Source organism: Triturus cristatus, chromosome 11, assembly GCF_964204655.1.
Source record: "Triturus cristatus chromosome 11, aTriCri1.1, whole genome shotgun sequence".
Lineage (NCBI taxonomy): Eukaryota > Metazoa > Chordata > Amphibia > Caudata > Salamandridae > Triturus > Triturus cristatus.
The window spans coordinates 648,359,195-648,381,867 of NC_140594.1; the positions used below are offsets into that span (position 1 = coordinate 648,359,195).

Genomic DNA, 22,673 nt, shown 5'->3' on the forward strand with positions numbered 1-22,673 from the left:
ATAGATGTTTTTCTCTCTAGCAAGTGTGTTTATTTTCAAGAACCTTTCCTGGACGATATATTTCCCGTGCTTGCCAGGAAACTGTTCTTGCTATGGAGATACAGTACATTACCACTAAGGGCATTCACATGTGGTTGGTCAACCAACTCCATTCTAAAATGCCCTGGCTGCTCCTGCAATCTAGAGAATGACTTGCACGTTCTATTCTTCTGCCCGGCTTATCACAATATCCGGAGATATTGGCTTGTCCCACTGTGTAGGAACCTGGGGTTTGTAGGTTGTTTGCCGGCATATAGGATACTCAAAACTGATGTGAATAGACCAATTATATTCGCTGTTGCAAAATTCCTGCTAGCAATGTGGACCAAAAGAAGGAAATTGCTAACGATTGAGTCACCTTCAGTTTAGATGTACCTCTCTTCCTGCTCAGTCTACGATGTTTTTTTAATAATACTAATTAATTAATTGATTTTTAGACTGATTAACCAGGTTCTAATGGCTCCAATTTTTGTCGTTTTATTCCACATATTTATGGTTGATTGCATAACATAGGAACAATGAATTCTAGATGTCTTACCTTTTTTAGATATTTTTTATATGCGTTTTAAATAGAGTGATGCACCCTTTTACAAGAGGTAGGAGCGATGGGAATTATACCAAAGGAAAATAGTCATCTGATTACATGGGACTATTCAAAGAATTTTATAATCCTATGAAATGAATTGACTGTCTCTGTAATTGATGTTTTGTATTGTACCTATATTTTATCTATTTTTTTTTTCTTCTTTTATGGCAAATATGCCGAAATAAGGACAAGATTGATTGATGTAACTCTTATGTTGGATTTCTTTAAAAAAAAACTCTATTCTATAACAAATAAAACAACTTTCTCTATCAACCAGACCTAATGGTCTCTCTGACTATTCTTACATCAAACGAACTGAGGAGGAGCATTGATAATACTTGGCATACTAAAGTATGCCAAGTATTTCAGGGATGATATTGAGGCCAGACATAAAAAGTTAAAAGAGAAAATGATGTGGGCACAAGTGAAATTGGCAGAACATTAAGAGCTTAAATTAAATAGTCAGACCAATGGTCAATCGAAAGAACAGGGTCAGAATGATAATGCAGCGAATGGGGTTAAACCAAGAGGACGAATGAGTAGAGAGGATGCAAAGAAGACATTTCCTTGTCATGGGTGCGGAAAATTGAGACAGTGGAAAAACGAGTGTATAAATATTCAGAATAATAGTGGCCCAAATCAAAATTTAAATCCACAGATGCAGAATGAGGTGCAAATGAATCAACCGCAGCTGGTTGTTAATCAGCAGTGTCAGGTGCCACCTGCCCCTATGCAAAACCAGGGTACAGTGCGGACGCCGAATTTGAAATAGGAAGTGGTAAGAAAAATTCTGTAACTTCACAATTTCTTCTGCAAAATAGTTGCAACAGCGACGATGAACAATAACGGTGCCTGAGGGGGAGGAAGAGGAGTGAGTACTTAGCGCATCCATGCCGGTAGATCGGTCAGGTCCATCTCACTTTTCTGTTGGACACTGGTACTACCGGTTCTACTGTGAGAACAGCAGACATCCCAAACCTACCCCTCTCGGGAGAAGCAATCCAAGTAGCAGACGTACCTAACAAACAGATTATAACCCCGATTACAGAACCAATGGAGGTGCGCATTGACAATTTCAGAGAAATGCACAAATTTGTGGTGTGTAACTCTAGTCCAGTAAACTTGTTAGGAAGAGACTTATTGTGCAAGATGAACTGCACAATTTATTGCACACCGGATGGTGTTGCTATTCAGATCCCTGATGAAGACAGTGTCTACAAGATCATGTTGGCAAAACAAGGCACAGAGGTAGATGAGATGTATTCATTAATGACAAAAGACAACTGGCCAGAAGAATTAAAAGCAACTGTGAATCCAGAAGTGTGGGATTACACTGGAAAAGAAGTAGAATTAATGGTAAATGTAGACCCAGGGAAGGTGTCTGTAAAAGAAGGTGCAGTTTATCCTAACACCAGACAGTACAAAATGAATCCTGAAGTCAAAGCAGGAGTTGCATCCGAAATTGATCGTATGATTAAACATGGCATTTTAAAAGAAATAATGAAATAATTTGTCTATAATTGGTCTTAAAAAGCCTAGCGGAAAATATAGGATAGTGCAATATTTAAGGAAGATAAATAAGATTGTGGTACCTTGTTCCCCTGTAGTACCGAACTCAGAAGTGATTCTGTATCAGATATCCTGGAATGCGGGATGGTTTACAGTCATTGATTTATGTCAAGCATTTTTTTCCATTCCTTTACATCCAGACAGTCAGTATCTCTTTTCCGTTAAATTTGAAGATCGTATTTTATCATGGAATCGCGTTCCTCAAGGGTATACAGACAGTCCTTCAATTTTAAAGCAGATTTTGAAAAAGTGTCTAGAAAAACTAGTTATGCCTAGGAATTCAGTTTTGGTCCAATATATAGATGAATTACTAATAGCATCAAAGTCTCGATATGACTGTGTTACTGATTCAATCGCATTATTAAATCATTTGGATGATGGAGGACATAAAGTATCCCCAGAGAAGTAAAAAAAAATTTGAACTGGAGTCAAATATTTGGGACACCAAATAGAAAGAGTGAGGAAAGTAACCCCTGAAAGAATAAAAATAATAAAACAGATGCAGTTGCCACAAACTCAGAGAGAGATCAGAATGTTTCTTGGAGTAGTGGGGTACTGTAGGCAGTGGATTGTGGGGTTTCCTTTATTGGCAAAGCCTTTAATTCAGATGACACGGAAAAGAGCCAAGGACACAATAGTTTGGGATGATTAGAGTGTGGAAGCATTTGTAAAATTACGAAATTGTTTGTGTGAGGCCCCTGCTTTAGGCATGCCTGACTATACGAAAGAATATGCACTATTCTATTGTGAGAGAGAGAGTTGTGCACTCTCCGTTTTGACCCAAAGACATGGGTTGAGCACACGTCCTGTAGCATATTTTTCTGCCACTTTGGATCCTGTAGCTTCAGCATTACCTGGTTGCCTAAAAGCAGTGTCTGCTACTTGCATGAGTCTAGAACAAAGTGAGTCAATTGTGATGGGACATCCAGTAAAGGTATATGTTCCACATTCAGTTGAGATACTTTTAACAAGAACTCAAATACAGTATCTTACACCTAGTCGGATGACTAAGTATGAAAGAATAATTTTGGGAGCCGAAAATGTGACAGTGGTTAGGTGTACCATGTTAAACCCTGCTACTCTATTACCTGATGTACATGGTGAAGAAGTGAGAGATGAAGTTAAACATGATTGCTTAGATGTGACAGAGCTATGCACTAAGCCCCGTCCTGACATACAGGAAGAAGCACTGAAAGAATCTGACCATGACCTTTTTGTCGATGGCTCATGTTTGAGACATGAGAAAGGAGGATTAAGTGCAGCTTATGCAGTATGTAAAATCACTGGAGTTGTTGAAGCATCCTGTTTACCTGGAGTGAAGTCTGCACAAGTAGCCAAATTAATAGGTTTAATTAAAGCCTGCAAAATTGGGAAAAATTGGAAAGTGACCATATTTACTGATAGTCAATATGGTTACGGGGTTGTGAATGACTTTGGCAAGCTCTTGATGCAGAGGGATTTCATGACTTCTTCAGGATCCCCTATTAAAATGGAAAATTTGTAAAAGATTTGTTAGAAGCAATACAATTACCAATGGAATAAGCAGTGGTCAAGTGTGCTGTTCACCAGTCAGGAAATGATTATGTGGTAGCTGGTAATCGATACGCTGACCAGGTTGCTCAATATTGTGCAAAAAATAAAATGGAAATTAACAAGAAAATTGAAACAGGTGGAATCAGCTGCCAAATTATGTTATTCTCAGCATGAGATGAGGTGAGACAATTACAGGATGAGGTGGAAATGAGTGAAAGGGAAGGTTGGATAAAATCAGGATGTAAAGGAAGGGCAGAAGATGACATGTTGATTTATCCAGATGGCAGACCAGTCATGCCAGACTGCTTGCTTTCACAAATGGCCAGAATGTATCATGGAGACACACATGTAGGCAGGGATGCCATGATCAGACTTTTCAGACAAAAATGCTACAATCCAAGATTTAGGGCAGTCGCAGAGAGCCTTTGCCAGCGATGTTTAATTCGTCAACAGATAAATCCAGGCAGGAAAACAGTGGTCAGTTGGGGAAAAATTGGAAGAGCAGAAGGACCATTTGTGAGGTTGCAGGTAGATTTCCTACAATTACCGCCATGCAGGGGATTGAAGTATGTTCTTGTTATAGTATGTTTGTTTTCATGGTGGGTGGAGGCCTACCTTACTAAGAGAAATGACAGCATAACCATTGCCAGACTATTGAGGGAGCTAATTCCGCAATTTAGTTTTCCTGTAACTTTGGAATCAGATAGAGAGTCTCACTTTAACAATGAAATAATTTGGTTAATCTGTGAAGCATTAAAAATTGAACAAAAACTGCATTTTGCATAACGCCCAGATGCTTCTGGAGTGGTGGAACAAATGAATGGCACAATCAAGACAAGACTGGCAAAGATGTGTGAATCCACTTCACTGTGTTGACCAGATGCATTACCTCTTGTTCTGATGGGACTCAGAAGCATTCCTGACAGAAACACAGGACTGAGCCCCCTTGAGATCCTTATGGGAAGAGCAATGAGACAAGCATTTATACCAGGACCAAAACTGTTGAATATAACTGATGATCTGGGATTAGATTATTGTAAAGGGTTGGCTGACCTACTGCGTTCTGTCTCTCACCAGGTTGGAGAAGACGCAGTTGCCAGGCAGCCAGATCAAGCACATGATCTGAGTCCCGGAGACTGGGTGGTAGTGAAGAATCACACCAGAGAGTCATGTCTAACACCAAGATGGGTTGAGCCGCGACTGATCACAACAACAGCAGTAAAATGTGCAGGGTTGCCTAACTGGATACATGCCAGTCATACCAAAAGAGTTCCAGCACCTGAGAAAGAGAAACCACAACTGACACAAACAGTTGAGGCCGCTGAAGGTTGTGCAGCTGAAGAATCTAGAATAATAAATTCTGAAGAAGCTGACTGAGAACAACCGAGCACAAGTCAGGAAGACTGGATACCAGTGGTTGACATACCTGAGGTGATTGTTTTGTTTTTTTAAAATTATTTTTATTTGCATTTTAAACCACCAAAAAACAATAAGTATGTCACATTTGGTTACAGTTGTGCCAAGACATTTATGTACCATCCACACCATAAAAAACTCCACCTCCTCCCACTTTCGGGCTGTGTAAATCTGCAGTTACCCAGCAATTATTGATTCTTGCAAAGGCCCCCCCCCACATCGTGCGTCTTCCCCACAGGTCTGAAAAATAGGCCCATTGGCCCCCTCGGTAAAGGTACAACATGGTCCCATTCAGTGGCTGGCTAGTCGGCTCCCAGCCCTCCATCCATCCCATAATATTCTCTCCATTTACCCCATACCCTATGGAATTTTTGCGGGCACCCTCTCACTTTGTATGTGACCCTTTCTGCCGCCATATAAATATCCATCCCCATCTTCCACTCTCGAAGCTGGGGGGGGAACCGTCGCCCCGCAAGTGCGGGCCCCATCTCGTTTCGCTACCGCCAGCGCCAACATTGCAAAAATAAGCTGTGGGCGGCCCAAGTCTACATCTCCGGATATGCCCAATAGTATGAATTTGGGTCTAGGGGTAGGGTTTCGCCAAGTACTTAGCCCAGTTCTCCCAATACTAGTTCCCTGTCTGGATGACGGGGCAATCCCAGATAGTATGATAGAAGTCCCCCTGTGGCTGTCCGCATCTCATGCAATTCAGGTCGTTGGCTCGGCCCATGCGATAGTCGGCCCTGTCATAGCATACTCTGTGTAGTATCTTATATTGGATAAGGCGGAGGCGGGATTTAATAGCCACCTCCCTGTGATGCATCAGAGCCGCTTCCCAGTCAATGTTTTCTAATGTACCCAGGTTCTGTTCCCACGATTTCCTCAGCTTCCCCAGTCTATCTGGCATGTTGTTATTCAGGGTTCGGTATGTTAGAGAGCCTTATTGAATACCTGCTCTTGCAATAGGCGTCCCTCCAGTGGTGCATATTCCGGCAGTTGGGTGGAGAGCGAGCTCTCGGCTAACCAAGCATGTCTTAGCTGCGCATATTTAAAAAATTGGGAAGTGTGTAATCCGAATTCTGTCGTTAATGCCCTGAAACTTTTGATTTGTCCCCTGCCTACTACATCTCGTATGGTGGAGATGCCTATAGCATCCCATCCCCCAAAGCCCCTAAGTTTGTGGAGCTCCTTCAACCAGTAGCAGTGCCAGATTGGCGTCTGCTTTGTTGGTTTGCGTGCCCAGCCCATTATCTTAGTCGCTCTGTCCCAGACTTCCAATGTGACTTGTGTGCTTGGGAGTAGGCGACCCTTACCTCGGCCCCCATATAGGAAATATAGGCATGTACGCTGTGTCATGGTATCTCTCTCTAGTCTATAAGTGGGGTGGTCTGCTTCAGCATGTATCCATTCGTTCACCTGTGTCAGGTGTTCTGCCCAATAATAGGCCTCAATATCTGGCAAGGGTATCCCCCTATTAAATTGGTTCCGCTGTAGCATGGTAAGCGCGACCCTCGGTTGCTTCCCAAGCCACAACAGGGAGCGCAATTCCGTGTCTATCACCCGGAATGTCTGCCTGGAGAGGAGGAAATATTCATTTTGTAGGGCATATAGGAAGCGGGGCAAGGTAATCATTTTAAACTTTGCCAAGTGACCGAGGGAGTGCCTTCCACCTCAACACATCGGCCGCAAAATTAGATATGACCCGCTGGATATTAATCTGATACAAGAGTTTTCTGTCGGTGGTGAGGTAAATCCCCAAATAAGTGAACCCCGCCTGTGCTACCTGAAGGGCCCCCGAGAGAGAGGGCCAGACCTCTAAGCCTCTTGGGCTATATATGACCGATTTGTGCCAGTTTATGGCATATCCTGAGAAGGACCCGAATCTACCCATGAGCTCAAACAGGGCAGGGATTGTGTCATCCGGTCGGGTAACATATAATGGGATGTCATTTGCATAGAGTGAGATCTTTTCTTCCCCTACGTCAGTCGGAGTAATTTGGAACCCTCGTATCTCCGCTCGCTGTCGAATCTCGCATGTCACTATTTCTATTGTGAGGGTGAAAAGTAGGGGGGACAGCGGGCAGCCCTGCCGGGTCCCCCGTCTGATGGGAAAATCTTCGGACAGCTGTCAATTCACCTTAACTCGAGCACGAGGATCCACATACAGGAGGCCTATCCAGTGTCGAAACTTGGGACCAATACCAAACTTGACCAGAGTAGCCTCTAGGAAAGGCCAGTGTACAGCGTCAAATGCTTTTTCAGCGTCTAAGGAGAGGAACATATGTGGATCTTCCCATGATCCAATTGTGGGTCCTGCGTAATTTCAGCCTAGTCGCCCGACCCGGCAGGAAACCCGTCTGGTCCCGATGCACCTGGGTAGTGATGACCTGATAGAGACGGAGAGCCAGGATAGTTGCCAAGAGTTTGACCTTTATGTTGAGGAGGGAAATTGGGCGGTAGGAAGCGCAATCTTCGGGGGGTTACCTGAAGTGATTGTTAAGACAAGAAGCAGAACCAGATTAGAAAGACAGGAAACTAGAGAGGATCCGGCAGGTGTAGAAGAACAAGCTCTGGAAAGCGTGAATAAAACTGTTGGAGACCCTCAGCAGGACCAGAAAGGGAAAGAGAACAATACTCAGGCAAACAACAAAATAAATGAGCTTGAGCAGGGACAGACAGGTATAGAAGAATACGTTCAGGCTGCAGAAAAGCAAAGTACAGTAAGACCTGAACAGGACAAGATAGAAGTAGAAGAACATGTTCAGGCGAATGAAGCCACAATAGTAAGCCCTGAACAAGGACAGATAGAAAGGGACTCTGAAGATGAAGAAAATCAAATTGTGCCACAACATAAAGAAAATAAAAGGGTTCTCGAAAGAGACGAGGAAAGTGAAAGTGCAGTGCAAGCTAAGAAGGTCAGAAAAGGTGTCAAGTTACTTTATTGCATATAGTTAATTAAAACTATTACAATTTGTGTTAAAAATCATTGATTTGTCAGTCACAATGAGTGATTAATAAAATTGGGAGGAATCCATTTTTCAAAATTCTACATTCATTAACGTAGGTCAACAATAATCTGTGTATAAATGATTTCTCTATTTTGTCCATCTTTTGGCATATGTCTAAAATCATGTGCTAAAATCATAGGCAGTGTTGTAATTCGCAATACAATGCTGTCGCTCATTGTTGGCGGACATCAACTTTCTATGTAATGATAATGTGAGAAAAGTGTGAACGCACGCGGATCCTCAAAGATGTTGCTAAAATCATGTATTTAGCAATAGTTGTGTATTTGGGTGCTAAGTGTGCATAAGTCATCAAATACTTGACTGAAGTTATGTGCAAAGTGCAATTGTAAACTTAATATTTCAAAACCTCCGGTTATCAATCATCTATTACAGGGTTCAAAGTTTGTGCAAATAGCAGGATGGTTAAAAAGCCGTATTCAAGTTGCATGTCTACTTGTCGCTATGCTACTATGATATACCTGTAAACACTATGTGTTTGATTTTGATAGTAGGTGGTTAACTTTCTGCAGAACTCTGGCTGCCCTACATGAGATCTGCAATGAATGGCTGTTTAGTAGTAGCATTATGGCTGGTCGACAAGATCTAACTTGGAAGGAACGGAATGTGTAAAGTAAGTAATGCCTTCTCAAGTGGTTCACAGCTGGACAAATACACACTAGGTGTATAAGGGATTCTTCCGCCTGTCCACACAGTCTGCAAAGCGTGGTTGGCCATGATTGTTTCCATGTGGGAACCTGGTCTTTTGATGTAAATGCTCCCAGTCTAGCCAAGAGTAGCTGATGCTGGATTGATGGAGTTAAATGCTGGACAAGATATGGTTGGGGCAATCGAGTCTCATATGTTGATAGGACCATCCAGCCGTGTTTTTTCTTTGATAGAACAGCTTTGTACATTATCCAAGCCTTTTGTTTCGCAGCGTTGTTGACTATTTTTTTAAACGTGGTGAAACTGTAATCAGTGTCCCAGGCGTTGTGCATGTCTAGCGTTGTTAGTGCGTTTTCGAGGACAGTATACCAGACTTTTGTTCCTTTGGGTTGGTTCTTCATTTCTGTCCAACAATACCCCAACAAGGAATCCTCTTGCGCTGCTTTTAATTTCCAGCACATTTTTATTATCGCGGCTTGTCTAACGGGATGTTGATTTAAGAACCCGAATTCTAAGCGAACTTGAGATTGTGACGTGAACTGCGGCATCCGGAAAATTCGTTTGAATAAACCTGACTGTTGGAGATTCAGGAAGTTGGCGTCTTGACCTTTGAATAATTCAGAGCCGTAAGTTAGAATCAGGAGAAACTTGGCAGCAATGACTTTTATCAGGTGCGAATTTGAAGGACACTGTAGTTTCTGTTTTACCCTGTTTAATGCAAAACGGAGTTTGTTTGCTTGAGCTTTTCTGAGGTTTAGATGTTCTTTGAGAGAGAACCTCTTGTCAACTACTACTCCCAGATATTTGTAGGAGTCACTCTGCTCTATTCTGTTTCCTGCTGCGTACCACTGATATTTTTTCCTGTTTGGTACTGTCTTTGCTGAGAAACACATAACCTTATTTTTATTCAGATTCAACGACAAGCCGTGGTCTTCGGTATATTCGACCAGCTTTGTGATCAAGCGCTGTAGGCCTGCTGTCATCTGGCTGCATAGAATGATATTGTCTGAGTATTGCAGGCTTCTTATTTTACATTGAGCGATTTTCGAGGGGTCACTTTGAACTTCTAAGAGCCTCTTGTCCAGGTCTGTGGTAAAGATGTTAAAAAGACTGGGAGCCAGCACGCATCCCTGGTTTAGGCCGATGTATGTAGGAATCCTTGCCGTGGTACATTCTCCGTTACCCAGTTTTATCTGGACCCATGTGGATGTGTACAAATTTAAGATGGCCCGTAGTAGTGGTGGCGGAACGCCCCAATTCGCCATTTTTTGCCACAGCAGTTGTCTGGGTACCATGTCAAATGCTGCTTTTAGGTCAATAAAGCTGGCTTTTTCAACCAAAAGATTCAATGCGAGAAGGTTGCACATCGTGTTAGTACCTGGTCTGAAACCTGTCTGTGTAACTGGGATGATCTTGCTAGCAGCGACCCAATCTTCTAAGGCAATAAGAAAGTTTGATGCATATAATTTTGTTTCTACATCTATTTAAGCAATTAATCTGAAGTTCGCTGGGCCCGACTTTGCACCCGCAAAATGCTGCCTCTCCAAGATGCTGGCACGCTGTTAGTTTGGAAGGCGTGATTCTACAATGGTGTAAAAAAATTGGCCCAGAATGATCTGTCTTGCTTGAATAGTCCATTCGGTAGGCCGTTTGGACCTGGCGCTCCGTTGGATCTTAATTTTTTTATGATCAATTCAATATGGTTGGATCAAATCCAGTTGTCCTCATACTGGTTTTCTTTGTCGTCCTTTTTTGGTTGATATGCTGCGTTGCTATCTGTATTCTTATTTTGATAATTGGTGTTCTTGTCTTTGTGGTTTTTGGTTAGGTGGGCTATCCAGTCTGCCTCTAGGATATTTGCGTTGTGTTGACGAAAGGATCCATTTGCTATGCTATTTATTTCTGCCCAGAATATTTTGCTATTATTTGATTTGCTTGTTTCCAGTAGTTTTAGCCAGATTTCAGTTTGTCGTTTTTTCTTTTACATCCAAACCTCTTTTTTTTATAATTCTGTCTCAACTGGTATATTTGTTGCTTTTCCCCTTCACTGGTGGTTAAAGCATTTTTACGTAATTTTCTCATTTCTCAGTTCAATGTCCTTTTTTTCACTACCATGGAGTCTAAGTGCTCTGTTGTTTTTTTTGCATGCTGATTGCTCCCTTGTTGTCTGTTCTGCAATGGAAATTTGGAGATCAGCTTCGTGGTCATGTTTACCAAACTTGCCCATGACTGTGTCGAATTTTGTAATTGAGTGATCGATGGTAAATGTTTTAGATAATTCATTATTTCATCCATGTTTTTTCCATTCCACGCAAGCCTTTTTAGATTGTACGGGCTCGAAATTTCACACAGATCATTGCTTCTCTACGGCTCTTCGTGTGTGAATTTGAAGTTCGATTGACTGTGGGCTATGGTCGCTCTCTAGACAGTGTATTGTTTGATAGCTTGAGATCTTAGGTAACAGCTCGATGTCCACTATTGTATAGTCTAGAACAGAGTGTGTATGTTTGGATATTCTGGTTGGTTTTACTGGTTGATCTTGAGGGAAGCGACCATTTAGGGTTATCATTTCTGTCTCAGCTAATATTGAAGCACAGAATTGGCCCTTGTGATGTTTTTAATGATAATTTGTGATTACTGGGGGAATATTTTACCAATTTAATTTGGTTTGTTGTTTCATTTGCACCTGGTCCTCTTGAAGTAAAAACATATTGAAGTCACCTGACAGCATGATTCCTGCTTGCAGGAAGGATAATTGCAGTGATTTAATCAATACTTTGAGAGCCATAATTTTCTCTTGTTTTTCTTTTGGAGCTGGATGAATGTAAATGTTAAAAATTATTAGGAGCCTTTCCTCTTTGTTATGCTACTGGCGATAGAGGGGACCTTGCGAAAGTGACATTTTTATACATTGAATCCAAGATTTTCTCAGCTCGATCTGTTCGTAGGACCATAGTATTTTTGTGCTGAGGTAGATTGATAGGCCGCCGGATGGTCTGCCTGATGTTTTACCTTTTATGGCGGTTTGCTGGAGTTCTTTGAAACCGCTGATCTGCGTTGGTGCCGTGGTCCAGGTTTCCTGGAGTAGTAGTATGTAAAAAAAATTAAGAAAAGTTTGTAAATCTGCCTCATCTGCCTTTCTGCCTAAGCCGTTAATGTTCCAGGAGCACAGTTGTTATTTATTTTTTCATGCTTTGTTTATCTTAATCTCCATGTCCCCAGTACATGAAAAAAGGACTTTTCGCGCTTGACTAGTTACTTCTGATGTATCTTGGTTTACTATACGTAGGTTTGACCAACTTTCTTGGGCCGGTCGGTCTGAATATCCGAGCTATGCCTAGGTTTCGGTGGGTCCTGCTGTTCTACCACTTTTTTACTGGTTTGGGCTTTTGCTTGCTTGGAAAAGGATTGGGATATGCTTTGATGTTCTGCTCGTGGGGTTTGCTGTAATTTTCCGTGTTTATTTTGGTGCTTAGTAGAAGAGACCGGTTGCCCGGGGTCTTTTTAGTTGATAGTTTGCATTGTTGTCCGGTTTGACGGTCGAGTAATGATTTCACGAATAATGAGTTGATATTTTGATTCAGACGACTTTTCAATGTTTTGCTTATTTGCCATATCGTCCACTAGCCCGTTTCCTGGAGTTAATTCCTGCGGGGTCATCTCGTAGTCACTTATAGTAGATTGTTCTTGGGCCTGTTTTTGAGACATCTGAGTTGTTGCTTAACCTCTTATTTCCTTATTATGCCTTGACTTTCTCAGTCTTTTGCGTTCTCGTTTTGTTAGTTGGTTACTGGAATTTTGTTGCTTTGATTTTAAAACTGCTGCCTCGGGTCCTGGGGCGTCATGATGTTGTTCGTTTTGGAGATTGCTTCGGCTCAATGAGTTGTTTGATGTATCTGTCAGGGTATCGGGGTTTAGTTCTCTTAATTTACCAGCCGTTCCCTCTGTGTTTTCCAATGGGCCAGGAGTAAATGTGGGGTTCTACTGAGTCACCGTTGTTTTTGTGTGAAAGTTATCCACCGGTGTGACCATGTCTGTTGTTGTTTTCTTCTTTACTACTGACAGTATGTCTGTGTGAATCTCCGGGATGGACTTTAGTTGATACATGGTGCTTGTACATTGGCACTCATGATACCTGATGTGTGGGTCTTTTTGCACCCGCTCAATGATGGAATTAAGTACTTGAATTTTTCTTTCTATACGGGAGACGCGTAGGGCAAGGGCTTGCAGGAGATCTACTTGTAACTCTAGTTTTTCTGAGTGTTGGAATAAGGCTGATGAAATTGTTTCCATTATGTCGATGAATTGTGGCCATAACGGAGCTTGTGAAAGTGAAAACTAGTCTGAAAGGTGGTCTGTCTGATTAGCATCCAGTTGTTGGCTTGGGTGAGAGTCGTCACCTGGATTGTTCGCCGTGCTGTCATTAGGGTCTCCTATCGGGCTTTTGCTTGTACTTGAGTGAGTGGTAGGGCCCGACCCTGATCGAGACTTTGTTAATTGTTCTGTACTTGGATTAACTACGGGTTCAATCCCTGTTTGGGACTTTATTGGGGACAGTGGAATGTTGTAATCATGATTGTAGTCATAGAGGAGTCTTGTCAATGGTTGGTATTTTAGTGGGTCTTTTCGGGGTGAAGAGAGAAATTTCTGCCATTGGGGTTTCTTGTTTTAGCCCAAATGGGCTTGTTTGGCCCTCCTGGGTTCCTGATGCTAGTCTGGGCAGGGTTACCAATGGTCCCCCCCGAGATGTTTTCTTTTCTCTTATTCATGCGATCCACTCTGGCTTTGGAAGGAACACATCTTTGGCCTTCACTGGGTTCGGTCCACGGGTACTTGGGAGTGCCCCGAGATTTGCAGACCACCTCTTTGTGGTAGCTTCTTGCGTAACTTTTTTTTAACTCATTGGTGATTTTTGTAGGGCTTCACAGCTGTGCTGCAGCTGTCTTCCAGTGGAATTTCAATTTGTGCTCTTTTCATGTCGGATGGTGGTTTGGATCCTTCTAAAAAATACATATTTGTGATTTTATCTTGAGATCTCGGTGTTCTTTTCTGAGTTTTGAGGCTGGTAACGGTGTTGGCAGTGCTACTGGCGATGGTTCCGGATTTTCTTTCAATTGTGTCGCTTCTGTGAGTGGGATAAAGTCTCTTCTGGTGTTTCTCCTACTGTTTTGTCTGGCTTTTTTCTTTGGCTTGACCTCGGTTCTAACTTCCCCAGATCGCATAGCATCCTTGTTCCCTCACTTTTTACACCTCCGTTTGCACTTCGTTTGCACTTCTTTACTCTTGTTGCTTTTCTTGTTGCTTTCTTATTGCTTTCATGCTTTACTCTTTTTACTTTGCTTCCCTTGTTTTACGTATTTCTTTCTTATTTAATTTTTTTATTTGTAATTGAGTTGATCTGTAGTTGATTTGATTATTAGTAGGTCCTTATGGTGCTTGTGACCATTATTGTTTAATTGCACGGTCCTTAGTGTTTTCCTTTGGGAGGTTCCGTATGAGATGTAGAGATAAAGGTGAAAGTTGGTTTGGTGAGTTTTGAAGTGAGACAGGGGGAAAAATGAGACGGGGGAAAAGTTGCTGGCAGTGCGCACCGAACACCAAGGGTGAGCAGAAGAGGGAGCAGGGCACTCAAGACTGACCACAAGCCTTGCCCAACCTAGTTTGGGCCGCTTCCGCAATCAACTGGGCTCAACACTCAGCGGCCGCCACTAGAAAGCGGCCTCGCTCTCTACGCTCTACGGTCTTGGCTCTGCAACTCTGCGCTCTTCACTTCTCTTTTCCACACTCCTTTTCCACACTCCTCTACCCACTCTTTGATGGTGATGACTGGCTGGCTGCGACTGGCTCCGACTGCAACTGTGTCTGCCACTGTGTCTGCGATCTCCGAATCCTCTCTTGCCAGTTGCCAGCCGCGAGTCAGCAAAGGTTGACTCGCAAGGGTTGGTCCCGTCTGCTAAGACCTTGCGCTTTTCTTTTGACGAGGTCAGGGGTCTCGAGAGTCAAATTTCTTAGTGTGGCTTAGTGTGTTTAGTGCTTAGTGTGGCTCAGGAAGTCGGGGTCTGGGTCTGGGTATCAGGAGCTCCCCCACTCCTCGCTGACCGCTACACCAACAGTCGGAGCCGGACCGGGAGCTGGAAGAAGCTGAAACCCCGAGAGCCTGAGGCGGGGGCGGGGGGCGGGGGAGGTACCTCACTCCGCTCCTCTGCTCTGCTCTGACCGCTGTTTCGCCCGCTCACTCGTGCTCAATTGCTGTCTGTGTGCTCTGAGAGCCGAGTGGTGGGGGGCGGGGGAAGCTCCTCACCGCTCCTCACTCTGCTTTGCTTGCTTGCTCTGATTGCCCGCTGTTCGCCCGTTGTCCTCCGCTCGCTCACTCACGTCTGTGTCCCCCGGAGCCGGAAGAACACCGTTGGCGCGAACGGTTGGAGTCTGCAGTAGAAACAGTCAGAAAAGGTGATAACTGGTCAGGTGGTGTCAAAAGGTTAAAATATCACTTAAAAACAATAAGTGAGGAACCTGAACAAATAAATGAAGTCACTGGTCAGTCTGGGCAATTGACTGAGAGAGTTAGACGAAGAAGCCAAAGACTGAGAATATTGAACAATAAGTTCAAGGGTCCCGAACGGACCTATGTGATTCTTGAAGAACTCGAGAATCTAGATATAAATGAAGGAGGTGACGAATAAATAATTGCAGAAAAAGAATGATGAAGGAGAAATGAGACCTCCTTGAAGTATCAAAAGAAATAAAGTTCATAAAGCAAAGTGAAGAGAAGAAGAGAAATCTTCTTAAACTAAAATTGCTGAAGATAGGTGTGGCGGGGCCGATGGAAACACAGAGACAGTTTTAGATGGTAATGAAGGTTTTATTGGTCTTAAGGCCCTTTGTTTGTAACTCGCCGGTCTATGGTAAGGTAAGGGGGAGTCCGACTCTTGCTCCGGGGACACACGGCCTCTATAAAATGCCTTTCCTCGTCTGGTCCGCTTCAGGATGCCGTCGTCTCCGGAGGACAGCTCTCAGTAAAGCGGCGTAAAAGAAAAAAAAAGAAAAGGGAGACTGTAATCAGTCGGGTGCCCACTTCGTGATTTAAGTGAGGGAAGGGTAGTGAGGAGACACACAGTGCTCTTTCCAAACTTCTAGGTGTCGGTGGTGTTCGGGATGGGGTATAAGGGGAGTCGAAACACGTCTTTTACGGTTTTGTCAGCCCCTTTCGACCCGCCCAACCCGAAATACGTGATCGTACCTGTTTGAGCCATGCTTCTCCTGAAACGTGGCTGGGCGAGTCGCAGAGTCGTTGGCCACCTGCCTCCGGTATCCTCGGGGTCGGTTTCGCACACGTTCCTCCGTCGTCTGCCTCCCTCTCACTTTCGTCCCCAGGAATCTCTCTTCTCTCGTTCTCTTCGTCGCTGGTAAAGGATCACCTCCGACTCTCCCTACTTCCTGGATTTGAGCTCCTCTCCTTTCCTACGTCACCGGTGTAGGCGGGGTATGATGAGAACTCGGCCCAGTTAAAGAAACACGGGCCCCCTTTTTTTCCCGCGGCTCGTGTTTGAAGTTCAGCTTTCCAGGCTTCAGGCTGCTGGAGGGAGAGAGGGGAGAGGGGATAGTTCACGTACTCTCTTACAAGAGGTAGGCACCCATCCTCGTCTGTCCGGGCCTCCTCGTCACAATAGGCTTACTGGAGGACCAAAACAAAATTGTGTAAACAAGTGCTGTAGAATCTGTATATGTAGCATATTATTAGTAATCATAGTTTGGTTAGTTTTAACAATAGCGATTCCTTATCTTATGATAACAGATAAGAAAATAACACAGACACTAATGGAAAGTTAACTAACATAAAGGGAGATAGAGTAGAATTAGAAGCACCAGATGAGTTAGATTTACATCACACTGTGACAGATAATTACACTGCTTTAAATGTATTCACAAAGTTATTATTTCAGTGTGTAGACACCATGGAAATTAGTGATTGCTATGTTTGTATGAAATTACCAGCTTCAGTAGCAGAGGGCATTACATACCATAATTTACCATTAACATATGGTATTTCATGTAGTATACTTATAGAACAGGAAAGCTACAGTATTATTATTCAAATTTAGATGTGATATGTTCAGAGATTCCTATTCGAAAGAGTATGAATCCAGTGCTTACTACTAAAGATGCACAGTTTATAGGTGAATATTTCTTAACTATAAAGTCAATAGATTTTGAGAAGGTACACAATAATAACTTGACATGCTCATTAAAAGAAGAAGAAAATATATTTTTGAGTTTAGTTGAAGAAAGGAGACAGGACTTCCAAAAGAAAGCTTCTGAACAGAAAACCCATATTCAACCATGGGCTGAGAAAGAGGGAATTTATACAGCTGGCAAGACTCATGCTGCGATGTCCCTAGATTTTGTAAAGAAAGGGAAGATCTGCCTTCATGGATTACAGACTGACTATAACAATGTATTTTTGGGTTCCAGTGAATGTGAACATAACTTATGGATTATTGGAGGTTGGGGACTAAAAGGGGTAACCGACCCAGTCTTTCCTGGGGTTTATTATGTGTGTGGGAATAAAGCTTATTATAAGCTGCCTGCACGGTGGTACGGAGTTGCTATTTCGGAATAGTGTTCCCTAAAGTTTATCATGTAAAAAGAATCACTGGAAGCAATGAAAACACTAAAGAACTAACACGTAGAAAGAGAGCTCGTTTTTCAGAAATAGTAGGTGATATATTTAGTGCATTGATACCTTCAGTGGGAATTATTCTGAATTCACGTAGAATTTGTCAATTATCTACAGTAGTTGATCGACAATCGACTGATACTGCTGGAGGTTTCTTAATGATCAATACAGAAATGGTTGCAATTAAGTCTATGGTTTTACAAAATCGACTTGCGCTTGATTTATTATTAGCAAAAGAGGGCGGAGTCTGTAAAATGTTGAAAGCGCAACATTGTTGCACTTATATACCGGACAAAAGTATAGAAATTGGAGATATATTAAAAATATTACAAAAATTGAAGAAGTATTAAAACCGTTGGAAGTTGATAATGTATGGGAAAAATTAACGAAAATTACTGGTAACGTTTTATAGGCCAAATAATATTGCCTTTAGTTGGTATAACCATATTAGTCTTATCAATAATGATATGGTGCAAATGCTGCAGAAAGAGAAAGAGATATGAAGTAAATGGAAAGGGAAAGAAAAGAAAGTATGTTGAGATACAGTTAGAAGAAATGAAAGGTGACATACAAAAGAATGAAAAACCAAAAAAGAAAAGGATGAAGATGGGAACGAAAAGACTGAAAAGGGAATTGAGATGTGCTAAAGTTGGCATCTGGTTTTTGTGATGGGTAATTTTGTGATGGCACAAAACTGCCATCAGAGAGGGGATTGATGGAGCAAGGACTCGTAGAAAAGAGACTTGCTTGTAAGCAATACTCTCCTATAACTCATAATGTCGTACTAATTGTGTATCGTGTAAATAATATGCACTACATTACATTTATAGAGAAGAGGAGAAGCTTGCCTACGTGTCTTATTAACAAGTAACTTGAGTGAAATATAAAATGGCCGCTAACGTGGGAAACTGTAATGCGCCTGCGTCAACTGCATCTACGCAGTATGACGAGCTGTCGCTTGGAGGGAATTTTCTGCACCTGCGCAGACGCATCTAACATGGCCGCTTGCAAGCTCACATGCTAAGCATCTGCTTTGCTGAAACTAAACAAAGCTATTTTACTAATTGCTAATGTGGGGAGAACATTTAAAAGTAAATGGGAATAGAGTAGAGATAGGTGGAATACAGTGAAATCATTTTATTTTGAAATTAATATCCTTCTTTTTGACTTTTCTTATTAGTTCGTATTCGGGCCTCTGTAAAAGACCGAAGTCCATATCCCATGTGACCGTTACACATGCGCAGTCTAAGTGAACTAGAAATCGCGAATGTAATCCTTGAATGTCATCCAAGAAAGAAACAGTAACATACCCTGGGAACCAACACTATGTCCTGTGAAAGAAGAGAATTTATATGAAATTTATACTTTGTGTTCGATAAAAATGTGAACACGGGTGGGAATAAAAATTTTGTATAGAAAATTAAGGGCGGAATCATTAGACAACGAACTAAGGAAATTTTTCAAAATCTGACATGGTGTGATGATCATCCCCTTTGCCTGTCCAACCAGAATTGGGAGTTTTAGGAAATTGAAACATTAATGGGTGGTACATGGCATTAGAAAGGTATAATTGGGGTAGTTTAGTTAGCTAGTTAGCAGAGAGACCGGAATGCTGCAGAGCTTGGAATGCTGTCAGAGTGACGAGCGAATGCTGAAGAAGAATCGTATTTCAGACTTCAAATTAAGCAAATTAATTAGAAGAAGATCGCGGAAGAATCGAGGAGGGAAATAAGCCAAATAATTAGAAGAAGATCGCGGAAGAATCGAGGAGGAAGATAATGTCAGAGAGGGGTGTGACGCAGGCGTCCGATCTAGAAGAGGTCACCTTATCCTTTTCTGAAACCTGTCCTGAATCCTTTGTCACCTGGCTTTTCCTGGGGACCCATTCCAGCTCCTCAGCCAAGGGGTTGGTTTCACACCATTTTAGGTAACTATAATTCTGAGTATTTACAATTGTACTTCTCTCTCTATCCTCTCCTTTCTGAGGATCGTCATTGAAAATCGTACTAATACAATTTTCCTTCTTTGGGTGACGGAGACCATACTGTTCTTTGAGTTTGGCTCACATGAATTTAATTTAGAGAAAGCATTTAAAATGTTCCTGTGTCTGTGGTCATATCATTATTAAAAGAAGTTTTACTTATGTCATTTCACCATCAACTAGTTCAACTTATGGTCCATTGATCATAGGAAAGAACTTATTGATTAGTGAAAGATTGGTTAAGGATGACAGGTAACTAATCTTAGAAAGAGAATATATGAAAATTGACCCCAGCGGATTTAACTGGTCTGTGTGTGTGCATGTGTGTATATGGGCCCAGGTGAGTATATGGTATATTGAGTATCTGATGCTGGGTTATCGCTGGATCAGGCGTTAGGACCTGAAAGAAAGAAAGTAAGAGGACGAAGCGGAAAGGTGTTAGGCGAAGGGGCGGAGACAAGAGAGGAAGCAGGTTTAAGGCTGGCTATTATAGGAGAAGGAGTGAATCATTAAAGCTCCATACTAAAAAATTACTGCTGTGTCGTCTGGGATACCGCCTAGACACGACAACCACCACTGTACTCACCCAAAAACATAACTAGCAATTGTCCCACAAAAATAATCAGTATCTCTTAAAATAGGATACCCTTAGCATCTACACATTTACACTTTATATATCAAGCGCACATTGCATTGCTGGCTTGTCAGGGACACCTCGGCTCACCTATAGCTGTGAATTGTTGGATAGCAATATTACGTTAATTGGATACCGACAAGAGTAGCCCCTGCCCATCTCTTTTTGAAGCAGAAGGGAATGGGGCGAAGGAAAGTTGGTGTATGTATTTTGTTAGACATGTGGTTAAGTTTAACACTACAAGCTGATCACAGATTGCTTAGTTTCATAAGAAAGATGTACATAGCTGCCATGAAGAGACAGGACTCCCAGAGACGGCAGATGTCTCCCTAACCCCAGTGCCTAATTTAAACACATGATTGCATTTGGTGGGAACGGGCACTCATTTTATTGGACCAAGACTTTTATTTCATCATCAGAATTTGACCTGGGCTTAGCGAGATAAAGAAAAAAAGAAGGAAGGAAGGAAGTTTGAAAAAAGAGTGACAACGACAGAAAACGGGGTTGTAAAAGAACCTGCAAGAGGGAGATAGACAGTAAGAGTACAGTGGTGATAGAAAGAGGCAGGATGTGAAATGAAGACTAGGCATCCGTAATATTTTCTGCCATGGACTAAAACACCAATGATCATTTGGAATAGAGTGGCCCTCTATCTTGGGACTCACACTTTCATTTGCTAAAAGAATATAGTTGGCTTCATATAGATTATTTTTATTTAATATCAAGTGGACTTTTTACATTTTAAAATCTCACTGGTATCCTGTAAGGTATTGAAGTCTAATCACCCTTAACTGAGCCAGCTTTTCATTTAACCCAGATCTCTTGACTGGGGGTGAATGTATGATTAATTCAGCATTCCGTCCATCATTTGTTTGCGTAAAACTTACATAAGTGAGCAGCATATACTAGCCTCCTACAGAAGGGGCAGGTGGGGCATTTACAGTACAGGGTTTAGAACATGTTCCTGGTGGTTCTGTAATGCAAACCCCTTGTCCTTCCTCCCTCCCAGCCCCCATTCTGCATGGAACCCCGTCTGTGACCAAAGGCCTAGTTTATCAGTGAAGTAGCCTAAAAAGAGCACATAGTACCGGCACTTTCAATCTCAGTGGTCATAGAGACTATGTTGCGGGGCAGGGAAGAGGGGCATCATTTTGGCATTTTAATTACATTTGCTGGTTAAAAAAAATGCTGGCAAGTTGAAATTGGAGCCACTGTCAAGAAAAGAAACTCTGGTACCCTTTAGTGTTTAAAACAAATTATCCTCCCGGTGGGTGAGGAGGGCACTCCCACTCCTTTGCTTGCTATAGTCAAAGTAAATAATTTCTTCCCTGGCAGCACAAACCTTCATTCAAATAAGAGCAGAATAACTCATTCAGAAAAATAAAAACACCAGCGCTTATTAGCAAAGAAGCATGCTTGTCACACCGCCACATCTGCAAATACAAGCATTAATTTCACTTAAAACGTCAATCATACACTTTAAATAGCAAAGATTGTCGCCCAGTTAAATTGAAGTCTCAGAAAATATACAAAGGCAAAAACGTAAACAACCACAGTACTTCTACTAGTGAACGGCATATACTCAACTACTCGACTTCACAGGCTAGCACCAGGGCCGGACTGGGAACTGAAATCGGCCCTGTCAAACTTCTCGGACGCACCCCCCCCCCCCCCCCCCTCCCCGAGGGGCAGAGGGGGTGCGGCCGAGCTGTTTGAAAGTGCCGATTTTGGCCCAAAACCGGCCCCCGAGGGGCCCAAAACCGGCCCACCCGGGGAAACCCACGGTGCCCGCTACGGCCAGTCCGGCCCTGGCTAGCACCACTTAGAGCGAGAAAAAATAGAAACACCCTATTTACTCTAGAGTACAACGTGGTCAGATTGCGTGCTTCCACAAATTAACTCAGTATTTAATCATCAGTGCTTTGTAGCGTTTGGTAGTATATTGGAGTAACAACACGCCCATATGGCCAGTCCGAAACTGTAAAATCACTAACTGCTAAGAAAGGGGGCTGAAAGCGTAAATCTAGGCACGTCTCCCAACTGTACTTGGTACATCCAGCAGTGGACGCAATTAGTTTACTAAAGAACGGAGCTAGAATGGGGGTCCTGGTGGTGTCATTCAAAGGATGTTCACCCCTGGGGTACTTCGGGCAGGTGGTTGTTACGTAATGATGAACAAAGTCCAAAAAATATTTCCAAAGTTTTATTGAAGTCAGAAGGCATCAACAGAGCACACCATCTTCAGTCCTTCTCCCTGGCGCACCGCAATAAGGATAGCTGGTTGCCAAGGAAAATGATTGGAGAATGGAACATATAATTTAAATGAACACAAATAGAAATACAGTCCTCGTGCAAGGCACGAGATATACAATGTGCTTACAGTCCTCGCGCAAAGGCATAAGGTATACAAAATGCTAAAAAAGAGAGAAAAGGGGACACAACACATCTTCCCCCTTAAAATATATACGAAAACAGTTAAATAATTAATTACAAAGTAAAAATCAATTGGATTGATCATCACAAACATAGCCATCTAACCATTTGGGTTTAGTGTGATTGCGAGT

At 42.4% G+C, this 22,673-nt stretch overlaps 1 long non-coding RNA gene across 1 annotated transcript in view; it reads left to right on the top strand.

Annotated features, from left to right (window-relative positions):
- The window catches only part of LOC146785234 (uncharacterized), an 84,006-nt gene that overhangs the window by 35,356 nt on the left and 25,977 nt on the right, over nt 1-22,673 (top strand). The window contains exon 2 of the long non-coding RNA XR_014970940.1: nt 4,805-5,158. This is a non-coding gene — a long non-coding RNA (uncharacterized LOC146785234). The remainder of the gene's footprint in view (nt 1-4,804; nt 5,159-22,673) is intronic.